This window comes from Pelodiscus sinensis, chromosome 14, assembly GCF_049634645.1.
Source record: "Pelodiscus sinensis isolate JC-2024 chromosome 14, ASM4963464v1, whole genome shotgun sequence".
Lineage (NCBI taxonomy): Eukaryota > Metazoa > Chordata > Testudines > Trionychidae > Pelodiscus > Pelodiscus sinensis.
This window is the reverse complement of record NC_134724.1, coordinates 39,098,505-39,108,872: the sequence shown is the minus strand read 5'-3', so window position 1 is coordinate 39,108,872 and position 10,368 is coordinate 39,098,505. Positions and strand designations below refer to the sequence as shown.

The 10,368-nt window shown below is 54.8% G+C and overlaps 1 protein-coding gene across 3 annotated transcripts in view; it reads left to right on the top strand.

Annotated features, from left to right (window-relative positions):
* Positions 1 to 289: 289 nt before the first annotated feature.
* The window catches only part of STRA6 (signaling receptor and transporter of retinol STRA6), a 37,590-nt gene continuing 27,511 nt past the window's right edge, over positions 290 to 10,368 (top strand). Inside the window, exon 1 of one of the 3 annotated variants that reach the window (XM_075897596.1) lies at positions 290 to 808. The gene's annotated coding sequence lies outside the window, so the exon portion shown is untranslated. The remainder of the gene's footprint in view (positions 809 to 10,368) is intronic. The other 2 variants (XM_075897595.1, XM_075897594.1) reach the window with 2 other exon arrangements.

Sequence of the window (10,368 nt, the reverse complement as noted above, 5' to 3'; positions counted from 1 at the left end):
CCGACATAGCTCCTCAGTGTAGACGTAGCCTCAGTTAGCGCGGCTCTCTCCTCAAGCCATTGGGATTGGGGCGAGGCCAGAGAGGCCGTCCCCACGGGGAGGCAGTGAAAGCAGAGGAAAAAGAGGAAAGCTGCTGGGCCGGATTCTCAGCTGAAGTAAATTGCCATTGCTCCACTTTTGATTCACACCATCTGATGAGCTGCACCGATTGACTCCAGTTGGGGATCTGGTCTCCTGCCTTTCATGGTGGCCAGCACAGGCAAAAGCAGGGCTAGTTTGCAGCGAGCGGGGTCCCTCCTGGCTCTGGGCACTATGTCTCTCGGTGGGCTGTGTGCGTTTGTACGGGGGGACAGCAGAGTGGACAAAGCGCTGGAGCAGAGAACTGTCTGCAGCCTCTGCAGAAAGGTGGCTGATAATCAGAGGGTGCCTGGTTGCTTTTCCCTTTCTAAACCCTGAGGTGGGCCCCAGCCAAGCACCTTGAGCAGGAGAAGGGATAAAGTTCCCCAGCAGTAGAGTCTCCTCTCAGCTGTGCTGAACTTTGCCTTTAAGCTTTAAACAGCAGCGCTGCTGGGCTCCTCTGATCAGATTAAGACACAGGAGCAGCTGCAGCAGTTGCTGAGTGCACTTGCCTCTAGACAGCTAGCTCTTGGGGTGAGTTTGAGCCACAGGGAGAGAAAGCAGGGAAGTGAGGGATCCGTAAGCTGCTCTCCTCGAGGCTGACTTTTTAACCGGATTCCATCTCCTGACTGCTCCAGAGGAGAGGAGTTTTGTGCATCTGCTCTCCTCTCAGAAGAGTTGACTAAAGAAGGTAACGTTTTACTTTGTTGGGCTCTCCTGAGTTGCTGTTTCCTGCTGCAGGGGGGACTTTGTCAGTAAAGTTTGGCCTGACAGACTACACAGGCAATTCAGAGGAATGAATCTGCATGTGACTAGGGCTAGTCTGTTGTTTATTACCGCAATTCATAAACACAAACTGTAATCGGCTGAGAGTTTGTTTGAGGCACTTGGTTCTGTTCTTGAAATCCGAAGTCTCACAGGAGCAAAAGGTGTTTGTAAGCCCCCTTGAGTCTCCGTAGCTAATGATTTCTAATCACCATTATAAGCCTTTAGGTGTCATTTTGCTGGGAGATGTCTTGATTTTGCATCAAGACACCAAAGTCCACATTACACCGAGTATTACATTTTGATCCCCCCCCCCAATACTTGTGGCTTTTGTTACTGTCACTTGTGAACAGCTTTGCTGTTTGTTCTGGCTTTCATCCTACAAACTCTTATGCATAGGTTTAAATTTTACTCATGTGCAGGATCCCATTCACTGGAAGAGAACTAGTTGTATGAGTAAAGTTAAGCAGGTGCGCCTGTGTTTACAGGATTGCGGCTCTTCGGAGGAGAGCGAGAAAATTCCTTTTTTGTGTATGTCTTTGTTTTAAAATGTAGACACATAACTGCTCAGAAAGCAAAAGGTGTATCCCTTAACTTGATTGGTTCTTGGGTAATAAATGCATTTTAAGTTATAACCTCTTTATTTCAGATCTGCTGGCTATAAAGCTGTGAACAAAAGCTTCTTCTAAAGGACTAATTTCTGATTTATTGCCAGACTTGCACTAGGTTAGGAATAGTTCCTTGAAGTTACTCTGGATTTACACCAGGGTGACTTGAATCAGAATTTAGCTCATTAAGAAGTGTCTGTGATTGGCACAACTAGCTGCTTTTGTTTTGTGGAAGGGAGCTTGCTCACTAGTCCTGGTGGATGGGAACAAGGAATGTTATTGCCCTGCTCCTCTGTGGCACTGCTTCAAATTCCTGAGAACTTTCCCTTACACTAAGAGGGGGCTTCAACAGGGGGGACTGGAGGGGACAGGTCAGCTGGGCTCGAATATGAATCATGTCTGGGAATCTGTGCGCCTCAGTCTCTCTGGAGTCTCCCTTTAGAGGTTCTGTAAAGCTGCTTCTCTCCCAAGGAGCTAAGAGCCCTGAAGGGGCCTCGTCTCCTACACAAAACGGCTTCAGAAGAGTTTTGACTGACTTCTGCTTCTAAGCCTCGGAGATGCTAGAAAAGAACCAATCGCTAGAAGTGCTGGCTTCAGGCACTCCGTGAGCCAATGCTGTTGGCCTTTGGAGGCAACGTTTCCCCGGTGGCCTCAGTCCCAAGGCCCCGTGTCAGCCATGTAACCTGGGAAGTCCAGGAAAGGACTAACCCAGGGTGGAGGTGCCTAGGTCAGGATGGGATGCCTTGGTGAAGTGTGTATGGGGAGGGGGCTGCTGCCTGTGCAACAGCTGTTTCTCCTGATGTTAAGGCCAACCTTGTTTAAGAGCTGAGTGATTTTGGATGCCTTGGGTTTTAGGAGTCCCCTGGGAGGCACCTTGGAGGTGTCAGTGAAAGATTTCCCAAGGAAGAGCCAGTCCCCGCTAACGCATCTGAGGCCAGCCACCCCTAAGCAGACAGCCAACTGAATCTGGGCCTGAGTTGCTCCCTGTAAGGAGCAATGCGTGCTCCAAGAGGGCCGAGCGCCAGTGCAAGTCAGAGAACTGGCGCTCTCCCGTGGGGCAGATGCTTCAGGGAGTAGCAAGACCCCCTGAAGGCCTGAGCTGCCCAGAAGCTGAAGGTGGACTGTTTGCTTCTCACCCCATGCAACAGACTGTCTGCAGTTACCATGTTCAGGGTCAAGACGGGTTTCCTCTGAGGGGCCAGTGAATGGCACAAGAGAACTGCAGACCTAGTCCTTGAAATTAATGAGGAGTTTTGTCATTGCTTCCCGTGGGCTCGTGATCCCCCCCTGAAGTGGGTTGTGCCCACATCCCATCTACGTGTTTTGTTGGGCTCTAAGGTGCCGCAGAACCATTCGTTGTGTGTTAAGTTGATCCCCTCTGAGCCGTGGCACCGGTGAAATAGACTCCCTTCCACCTGGCTGTGACTGGAGGAGGGGAAGTAGTGGAGCAGGATTTGTGTCCCCAGCTGGAAGGGCCGCTGGGAGTGGTGCTGGGGTGTCCGTGAGCAATAACCACGGCTGAGTCATGTCGGCGGGAGACCTGTACCAAAACATCAAGTGTCGGGGGAGTGCGGGGAGTCCCTTGCAGGAGGCTTGTGAGCTGGCTCTCTCCTTCCTGGTGCCTGTTAGCCAGATACGGGAAGGCTCCGCACAGCAGGACTGGGCGGATGGTCAGTGCTGGGAATGAGGCCTAGGAAGCGCAGGGTTAGCAGTTGGCCAGACCACGCTGGATGCGCTAGCCTAGGTAGCGCAGTGGTGAGAGCTAGCTGGAAGAACGTGCCTTGGTTTCTTCTGCCCCTCTTGCTGGATCTAGGGAAAACAGGATGCTTGGGGGGGTGGGGGGGGGAGGGAGAGGAGGGGCTGCTCCTCCATTGCTAATTGAAGAGACCAGAGCTGTGAATCTTTTTTTGAGGTGGGGCATCCTGAGCCTTTGATGCCCTTCAAGAGCCAAGGGGCTGCTAGAGGCTGGTTCCAGCCAGTAGCAACCAGGTGTGAATCCTTCGGCTCCATGCGAGGTACGACTGGACGCTGAAAGGGGCTGGTACCTCCTGGTGAATGTGGGTTGGCAGACTAGGCAGCCGCTGCAGGGTTAAAATTTCCCACGTGGCAGCAAGAGGTTTGGTGGTTCAGTTTCACATCTCTGTTGGGAGAGCAGTCGGGAGCTGGCCGCGCCGCTGACCTGCTGATCACTCTAAAACAACATGCCCGGCAACAGTCTCTCCTCCAGGAAAGGGAGCCGGTGAGGTGCCACCCTGCATGGGGTGGACGAGTCAGGTCTGCTGCTGGCAGGGGAGGCTGGGCACTGCATGCAGAGCTAGATGCTGTTGCATGGGACATCTACATGCACAGCAACTGCTTGACCTAACCCAGGAGATGCCCTCGCCTAAGAGCCTGTGGGGCTGGGATCAGTGCATGGGTGCCCTCTTCAGCCAAGGATCCTTGTCCCTGCTGCTGCCAGGGACCTGGGCACAATATGCGACAACAGGACACGGGCGGCTTTGGGCAGCAGGAAGACCTGGGAGACCGGTGTCATGGTCCTGTCCAGGGCATGGCACGGAGAGCGTGCTGGGAGCGGCGTGTCTGTGTCTGAGTGACCCAGGAGCGAGTGCTGGAGACTGTCCAGCCCCTCAGTCCCTGAGCCCGATATGGCCCCCGCGGGTGCCACCTCCATTCAGCGGCTCTGTTCACTGCTCCACTGGTGGCTGCCCAGGCCAGAGTCTCCTGTACGTGGCAGGAGACACCCGCCCCCCCCCCCCCCCCCCCCCGGGCTGCTGTCTGGGGTGTTTGATTTGTTGAGCCTCGGGTGCTGCCTGACACAACTGCTCTGCCTTTGGTCACGGCGGCTAGAGGGGCCAGGTGACCTCCTCACGTGCTCCCAGCCCCACACGCTCTTCCTCTCCCCATCCCACCGCACTCGGGAGGAGTCCAGGGTAGTATGGCAGCTAGTAGAACTGCCTGCATTGTGCATCTTTCCCCACACGCTCCTGGCCCTTCCAGCGGGGACAAGAGCAGAGCCCCCACCACACCCCCCATGAGCTGTGCCCCCTCTGGCCAGGGGGCAGAGATGGGGGTTCTGCTCTTCCCCCCACTGGGAGGGGCAGCAGTGCGTGGGGACAGGAGCAGAATGCTGCAGCTCCTCTGGCTGCCGTACCACTCCCAGCCAGCAGCTCTGTGGGCCATACGCTGTCTCTCCCCTGTGCCGGACTGGCTCTAAATAGCTTGCTGGTACAGCAGACCAGACTGGCCACTTCCTCACTAATACACTGGATCGGTCTGTGCAGCTTCAGTTCTCTTCTGGCTGCAGCTGTTCCAGCCTTCGGAGGCTGCCCGAGGGGGATCCGGCTTTGCCAGGCACCCGCAGCCCTCCTGCACGGGGCCGGCTGGAGCAGTGGGGTGGGGTGCTACAAGTGGGGAGACATGAGCCAATTAGCTTGTGGAGCAGGGGTGAGGGTGCTGTGAATGCTGTGGGTCCCCATGGCTGAGGAGCTGTGGCTGGGTGCTCCGTGTGTTGGTGGCAGTGTTTGTCGCTGAGCATTTCTCCACATGCTGCTCTCGTGCTGAGCCGGGGCAAGTCGCGCAGGTGGGGGTGGCTACTTGGCAGGGGATCCGGCCATGGCTGAGGGTCCAGGATGCAGGTAGAGCAAAGGGTGTGGCCAGGAGGTCTCCTCAGAGGTGTGTGGGAAGCTAGCACAGGCCCTGAATGCTCTGTGCCTGACCCCCGCCAGGAGCAAACAGCCAACAAAATGCCCTTTGGCCCAGACTGGCACAACAGGCCTCCAGGTCCCCGCAGGCTGGAGGCAGTGGGTATGGGGCATCTGACCTCCAGAGAGCTTCCTCCCTGTGAGTGATGGGGTGGGGTATTCTGGGACTCTCCTGCCCTCTGAGCCAGCGTCTGGGAGCTGCCTCCGCACAGCAGCGGTGAGACAGAGCTCTGGACTGCTGAGCTCACTGGCTTCTCCTAGCCCCCGAGGCCCAGGCTAGTAGAGCTACGGAGGCATCGTGCTCTGTGGCTGGCCGATGGAGGAGCCTAATTCTTCCTCTGAAATGCACCTTGGGCACTGGGGGGCCAGAATTCCAGTGACGGGTCAGAGACGCCTGATGAGAGATTTCTCCAAGCTTCCAAACTCTGGGCAAAGACACCACTCCCCAGAGGGGGCAGGGCTTGGCCGCTTGGCCCAGCTGAGGGCTTCCCTGCAGCCCATTGTGCTCTGGAGGTTGGAGCTGAGGCCACAAGGACGCTCTTGGAGAAAGCCCCCAGTGCAAGGAGGCAGCTGTGCCCCCCTCCTAGTCACTTCCATTCTCCGCTCACATGCTGTGGCAGGGCCTGGCCTGCAGTGGCCGGTGAGGCCCGCCTCTTAAGAAACAGGCAATGTGCTAACAGAGCCCCGTAACATAGGCCTAGATCCTCAGAGGTCTTGAAATAAATGAGTTGGGTACCTCAATGTCTTTGAGGATCTGGCCTGCGCTGGGATCTGTATATTCCTCTGCTCTTTAGTGCATGAAATCAGAGCTACGCAGTTGTGTCATAGGACCTATACTGCTAGCAGCTAATGGAGCTCATTCAGCAGAATGGGGGAGGGGTTGGTGGGTTTGGAGCAAGATGCTCTGATTTCTACCATGACTACCACAATGATATTCCAGGCACCTAGGATGATGTGTAAATTCCTGTACAGCTACAGATTTATTACCACAAGTGGCTGCATCTTGATGCTAGTAGGGGCTGATGGCATTTAAGAATAAACAGCTAATGGTGTCTTCGTGGATTTGCATAACAGCTGGTAAACGGACAGCTGCTTTGCCTAGCTGGCACCTGTGCAAACAGTGTAGGAGAGAAATTGCCCCTCCTTTGTGCAGACAAATGAGCCTAATGCACTAAGCAAACCCGGCCTGGGCAAACGTGGCAGGCGCTACGAGCACAGCCAGGCCTTCCGTCCTGTTTTGTTCCTGCCTCGGCGCCTCGCGAAGCTCAATTGAATGAAACGAAATCCCTTTTAAAACTCAAAACGGCTCCCAGAGCAGTGCTGGAGACAGATCTGTATCGTTTTTATTAAAAGCCGCACACGATGCGCTGTCATTACGTTGGGGGGAGGGGGAGTCCGCCTCTCCCAGCCCCACTCCACTGCGGTGAGATGTAAACGCTCCCTGGGGAGTGATAGATGGGGGAAATGAAGGGCTTTATTGAGACCATCAATCTTGCTGGTGTTTCTGTGATCAAAGCCCGGCCATCCCAGGCAGAGGTTAGCTGGAGGAGCAAAGCGCTCAGGTTTCGGGTAATGGCTGGGTGGAGTGGGACAGCACAAGAATCACTGTGTTCCCAGCATGGGGGGAGGAAGGATGAGTAACATTTACTCCCAATGCTTGGGGCCAGGGAGAGGTCCTGGCTCAGGATTGGTCAGTGAAGGCTTGACAGGGCTCCAAAGCAAATGGATTTAGGTGGAGACATTGTCTCCATATGTGGGCCTGATCCTGAACTGGTGTCATCGACCGCTCGAGGGGCTTTCCCCTTCTGGCATGGGCCTGATCCTTCAGTCCTTACTGAGCAAGATTTCAAGCTGAAGCTGGTCAGGCTTGCAGATGAGCCCCGAATGCAATAGGCCTGGGAGCTAATTCTTTAATTGCTGAACTAATGCATGTTACTGGGGCCATGCAGACAACTTGACACCCCTGAGAATCCCCTTACTCGAGCACAGCATCTGCTCTGCAGCCTGAGGCCTGGGCCGGCTGTCCTGTGGGCCCCATCTCCTCTGTTCTTTCTGCCACTTGCGGGTGCCACACATCAGGGTGCGACTTTTCCTCCCTGGGAGGTGGTGCCCTCAGGGTGCTGCTAACTCCTCCGTCAGGCACGCTGCAGCACATCGCTCCCATTGGTAGCTGTGCTGAGGAGCCAGACCCCGTCCCCCACATTTCCAGCTCTTGCCCAGAGGCAAGGGGGTGTATGACCCCAGGGAGCCTGCTTGGCCCTGGCAGATGAGTCAGCTCGGGGAACCGCGGTCTGATTCACCCTGGCTAAGGACGGGCGTGCTAAAGAATCGTGCTTAGCCCTGCAGGAGCAGCCAAGTCTGTAATGTGCTGGAAAGTCTCTGAGGTTCCCCTGCTTGGCCTCAGCAGCTGCGCTTAGTCACAGGTGCTCTGTGAGGCTCCAGCCAGCCAAAGATAAAGAGAACTAGTCACAGCTGCCTCCTTCCATATGCCACAGCCCCCATCTTCTTGCAAAAGCTAAGGAGACTTGGGCTGGCCTGTGTTGGCTGGTGGACCTCCAGAAGTAGCTGCATAGGCTGTGGAGAGCTTAGTACGCAGAACTCTACTTTCCGGGTCGGTGCTGACCCTGTGCCCGCATGGTTAATCTGGGGTTTGCTTCCTGGATTCCCAGATCGTACATTAAGCAAAGAAGGACCAGGGTGATGTAGAAACCCTGCCAAGCACACCTGGGCAGCCATATTTCACTCCCCGCCACTTGCCCGAGTCCCCCCCTTCCTGCACCAGACTTTTGCTGGAACCCTGCCTGTCCCTGTGCAAGGCCATGCCCACTTGCTGGAACCCTGTCACCCCCTCCAGCCTGGAATGCTGCTGCTCCCCACCCCATGTTGAAACCCTGCCACCTCCCATGTTGGAATGCTGCTCCACCTGGCCCTATCTCCCTACGGAGTGGGGCTGGCATCTCCACTCCCCCTGCTTGTTCCTGTGCGCCGCTCCTTGCTTTTGTGTGTTTTAAAAAAAGGCAGAACAGGGCTTTAAAAAGGGACTGTCCCAGCCAAAACTGGACATGTGGTCACCCTTGCTATGAGGTAGTTTCTGACTTGGAAGAATTGTGGCTTGATGTTTCTTACAGAGTTGCTTTAGGCTGTGACACCTGGCAGCTAGTGCCTGGAACTGGAATGCAGCAGACCTGAGTTGTGTTCCCAGCTCTGCTACTGGCCTGCTGAGTGGCCTTGGGCAATTCCTTTCCCAGCTCTGTGCCTCAGTTTCCCCATTTGTAGAATGGGGATAATGATACTGACATCCCTTGGTAAAGTGCTGATGACAAGAGCTATATAGGGGCTAGAGAGCTGGTTTCCTCCAAATGGAGCAGCTCAGCACGGTTTGTTCCTCTGTTGTCTTCCCCCTCCTGGCCTCCAGTGTTTCTGTAGTTGCAGGTCACATGCAAAGACTTTCTCCCAGCCTTGGCCTGACATCCATGTGCACTGATGCACATAGCTTTGTGCGTTCTTTCCTTCACGCTCCTTTTAACTACTCAGTCACGTGCCACAGGAGTTCTTAGTGGGACAGCTCTTTGGTGGTGCTGATCTGAGCCTCGTGACAGACAGGCACTAGGCTGACTGGCTGATTTAAGCACATGTCTCTGTGCTGATGTAAGTCAGAAGCTGGGAATTGTAATTCCTGCATCCCTGCCCCCTCTGTGTCAGGTACACCAGGCATGCACATGCTGCAAACATGTAGATGGGATCATGAGCTTTCGTGGGCACAGCCCACTTCTTCAGATGACCGGAGTTATGAGTAGGGGATTTGAAAACTCGAAATAAATAGAAGGAAAAGGGGGGGGGGGGGGGGAGAATGAGGCTCTGTCTCCCATCCCCCTTCCTGTTTTTTCTTTGACTATCTGGAGAATGGGCGCTAAACTTAAGCAGATAAAGATCCAAGTCAATAGCTAGATTGCTAAGACAGGAAGGATACCATTCAGAGTAGTTAGCACACTCAGTGGTAGAGGCCCCACCAACCTAAATCAAGATTTACTCCATTAGCATTTGTGTATATAATGTAATTCCAGACTTTCTCTGGACTGGGGTAGATGGGGGAGCAGCTCCCTTCACAGTGACTCCTCCCTCCCCTCCCCCCTCCCCCCAGCTCAGGAGTAATAGGGGCAAGAAGCAGGGGAGGATGCTGAGCTTCCTGCAGCTGGGGGAGGTTTCTGGGGGTGAGTTGGACATGATTTCAGCTTAGGGTAGGTGCCGCTGGCTAGGATATCCCCAGCCCTGCAGTGATCTACTTCTCTGCCAGCTGCTCCCGGTGCCTGAAATAGTGTGGTGCATGCTTGTTCCTGCAGCTTTCCTGCCAGAAAGTCACTTTTCTTCGGGGAAACAAAGCAATCTGTGGGGACGCGAATTCTGTGCATGTGCAGTGGTGCAGAATTCTCCCAGGCATTAACAGTGAGAGACAGTCTGATGTTGCTGGGACCCTCTGCCAAGGCCACTGGGCTCCTGGCACGGACTGATGGGACCAATTTGGGGGAGGCAGGAAAATTGGCTTTTCTGAGGTAACCCTAAAAATCAAACTTCTCTGAAATCCAGGAGAAGGCTTCAGTTCTCAGTTTAGGCCTATGTGTAACTTAATGCCACGTGCTGGTTCTTTGGCTGGTGCACCCGGCACTGCTCTGTGGATGCTGATTTAGACTAATAGAACATCTGGCCTGGTTTTAGCAGCAGCAGGTCCAACACACATTGAAGGCTCCTTTCCCAATGCAAGTGATTTACTAAAAGCTGCCCTGGTACCTCTGTGTCGTAAACCCTGGGATGTGGGCTGGGCATTGCTTTCCCTCAGGATGCCTTCCCAAATGAACTGATTCTTGTATTGTGCTGCAAAGAGCTGGCTCTGCCTTTTACTGAGTGCTACATTCCTGGTGGGTGAGTCAGAGCTGCAGGGGTCAGGGTTTGGAGCCGAACACGATGGTTTCTCTAGTGCTGGCTCTCTGGGTGGGGACGGACGAATGGCGATGCAGGATGCTGACAGTGTTCCCGCTAGGGATGGGTAAACGTAATGCTAACCGATTAAAGGGAGGGTGGGTGGTGGGGCTCGCCAGGCTCTGACGCACCAGAGGAAGAGGAGGCTGGGGTAGAAGAGTAACAGCCTCCGCTTGAGTGAAAGGCCCAGGGGGCTGTTTCTG